General features: G+C 46.6%; 1 pseudogene; it reads left to right on the top strand.

Moving 5' to 3' along the window:
* LOC137352685 (probable G-protein coupled receptor 139) overlaps nt 1-1,623 on the top strand; it is a 573,522-nt pseudogene extending 571,899 nt beyond the window's left edge.
* The last annotated feature ends 1,896 nt before the right edge of the window (nt 1,624-3,519 follow it).

The raw sequence follows: 3,519 nt of genomic DNA on the forward strand, positions 1-3,519 counted from the left end.
GCCGTCCTGCTTTACACAGTCACAGACTGTTCTGTCTGGTTCACCGTCACTTTCACCTTTGATCGATTTGTGGCCATTTGTTGTCAGAATCTGAAAAGTAAATATTGCAGTGAGAAAACATCGGCTGTGGTTGTGGGAACAGTGAGTGTGCTGAGCTGTTTGAAGAACATCTTCTGGTACTTTATGTTCACAGGTTGGTATTGGCTGGTGAACTTCCCCTGGTTTTGTTTTGTAACAATGGATGTTCAGTTCTCTCGTGTCTGGGGAATAATCGAGTTCCTCCACCACATTCAAACCCCGGCCATCCCATTTGTGCTGATTCTGCTGCTCAACGCTCTCACCGTCAGACACATTTTAGTGAGCAGCAGAGGACGCAGGAGACTCCGGGCTCACAGCAGTGGGGAGAGTCACAGAGACCCCGAGATGGAGAGTCGAAGGAAATCTATCATTGTCCTGTTAGCTATCTCGGGGAATTTCATCCTGTTGTGGGCCCTGTTAATGGTGCATTCGATATGGAGGAGGATGTATAATTTGGGTTATGAGTCTGTTTATCTACCTGAGTGTCTGCAGGAATTGTCCTTCATGCTCCAGCTCCTGAGCTGCTCCACAAACACTGCGATTTACGCCGTGACACAAACTCAGTTCCGAGAGCAGGTGAAGAATGTGCTGAAATATCCCTTTACTACAATTAGAATTAGAATGAGAACATTACAGCGCAGTACAGGCCCTTCGGCCCTCGATGTTGCGCCGACCTGTGAAACCACCTGACCTACACTATTCCATTTTCATCCATATATCTATCCAATGACCACTTAAATGCCCTTAAAGTTGGCGAGTCTAATACTGCTGCAGGCAGGGCGTTCCACGCCCTTACTACTCTCTGAGTAAAGAAACTACCTCTCACATCTGTCCTATATCTATCACCCCTCAACTTGAAGCTATGTCCCCTCGTGTTTGCCATCACCATCCGAGGAAAATGACGCTCACTATCCACCCTATCTAACCCTCTGATTATCTTATCTGTCTCTATTAAGTCAACTATCCTCCTCCTTCTCTCCAACGAAAACAACCTCAAGTCCCTCAGCCTTTCCTCGTAAGACCTTCCCTCCAGACCAGGCAACGTCCTAGTAAATCTCCTCTGCACCCTTTCCGTAGCTTCCACATCCTTCCTATAATGCGGTGACCAGAACTGCATGCAATACTCCAGGTGCGGTCTCACCAGAGTTTTGTACAGCTGCAGCATGACCTCGTGGCTCTGAAACTCGATCCCCCTACTAATAAAATCTGACACACCATATGCCTTCTTAACAGCCCTATTAACCTGGGTAGCAACCTTCAGGGATTTATGCACCTGGAAACCAAGATCTCTCTGTTCATCTACACTACCAAGAATCTTCCCATTAGCCCAGTAGTCTGCATTCCTGTTACTCCTTCCAAAGTGAATCACCTCGCACTTTTCCGCATTAAACTCCATTTGCCATCTCTCAGCCCAGCTCTGCAGCCTATCTATGTCCCTCTGTACCCTACAACATCCTTCGGCACTATCCACAACTCCACCGACCTTAGTGTCATCTGCAAATTTACTAACCCACTCTTCTACACCCACTTCTAGGTCATTTATAAAAATGACAAACAGCAGTGGCCCCAAAACAGATCCTTGCGGTACACCACTAGTAACTAAACTCCAGGATGAACATTTGCCATCAACCACCAACCCTCTGTCTTCTTTCAGCTAGCCAATTTCTGATCCAAAGCTCTAAATCACCTTCAACCCCATACTTCCGTATGTTCTGCAATAGCCTACCGTGGGGAACCTTATCAAACGCCTTACTGAAATCCAGATACACCACATCCACTGCTTTACCCTCATCCACCTCTTTGGTCACCTTCTCGAAAAACTCAATAAGGTTTGTGAGGCACGACCTACCCGTCACAAAACCGTGCTGACTATCACTAATGAACTTATTCTTTTCTAGATGATTATAAATCCTGTCTCTTATAACCTTTTCCAACATTTTACCCAAAACCGAAGTAAGGCTCACAGGTCTATAATTACCAGGGCTGTCTCTGCACCCCTTCTTGAACAAGGGGACAACATTTGCTATCCTCCAGTCTTCCGGCACTATTCCTGTCGACAATTACGCCATAAAGATCAAGGACAAAGGCTCTGCAATCTCCTCCCTAGCTTCCCAGAGAATCCTAGGGTAAATCCAATCTGGCCCAGGGGACGTGTCTATTTTCACACTTTCCAAAATTGATAACACCTCCTCCTTGCGAACCTCAATCCCATCTAGCCTAATAGCCTGAATCTCAGTATTCTCCTCAACAACATTTTCTTTCTCTACTGTAAATACTGACGAAAAATATTCATTTAACACTTCCCCTATCTCCTCTGATTCCACACACAACTTCCTACTACTATCCTTGATTGGCCCTAATCTAACTCTAGTCATTCTTTTATTCCTGATATACCTATAGAAAGCCTTAGGGTTTTCCCTGATCCTATCCGCCAATGACTTCTCGTGTCCTCTCCTTGCTCTTCTTAGCTCTCCCTTTAGATCCTTCCTGGCTAGCTTGTAGCTCTCAAGCGCCCTAACTGAGCCTTCACGTCTCATCCTAACATAAGTCTTCTTCTTCCTCTTGACAAGATCTTCAACTTCTTTAGTAAACCACGGCTCCCTCGCTCGACAACTTCCTCCCTGCCTCACAGGTACATCCGTATTAAGGACACGCAGTAGCTGCTCCTTGAATAAGCTCCACATTTCGATTGTGCCCATCCCCTGCAGTTTCCTTCCCCATCCGACGCATCCTAAATCTTGCCTAATCGCATCATAATTTCCTTTCCCCCAGCAATAATTCTTGCCCTGCGGTATATACCTGTCTCTGCCCATCGCTAAGGTAAACCTAACCGAATTGTGATCACTATCACCAAAGTGCTCACCTACATCTAAATCTAACACCTGGCTGGGTTCATTACCCAGTACCAAATCCAATGTGGCATCGCCCCTGGTTGGCCTGTCTACATCCTGTGTCAGAAAACCCTCCTGCACACACTGGACAAAAACTGACCCGTCTAAAATACTCGAACTATAGTATTTCCAGTCGATATTTGGAAAGTTAAAGTCCCCCATAACAACTACCCTGTTACTGTCGCTCCTGTCGAGAATCATCTTCGCTATCCTTTCCTCTACATCTCTGGAACTATTTGGAGGTCTATAGAAAACTCCCAACAGGGTGACCTCACCTCTCCTGTTTCTAACCTCGGCCCAGACTACCTCAGTAGACGAGTCCTCAAACGTCCTTTCTGCCGCTGTAATACTCGCCTTGATTAACAATGCCACACCATCCCCCTCCCCCTCCAACCCCCCCACCCCCCTCTTTTACCATCTTCTCTGTTCTTACTGAAACATCTAAATCCCGGAACCTGCAACATCCATTCCTGCCCCTGCTCTACCCATGTCTCCGAAATGGCCACTACATCGAGATCCCAGGTACCAACCCATGCTGCAAGCTCACGCA

The sequence above is a fragment of the Heterodontus francisci genome, chromosome 39 (genome assembly GCF_036365525.1).
Source record: "Heterodontus francisci isolate sHetFra1 chromosome 39, sHetFra1.hap1, whole genome shotgun sequence".
Taxonomy (NCBI): Eukaryota; Metazoa; Chordata; class Chondrichthyes; order Heterodontiformes; family Heterodontidae; genus Heterodontus; species Heterodontus francisci.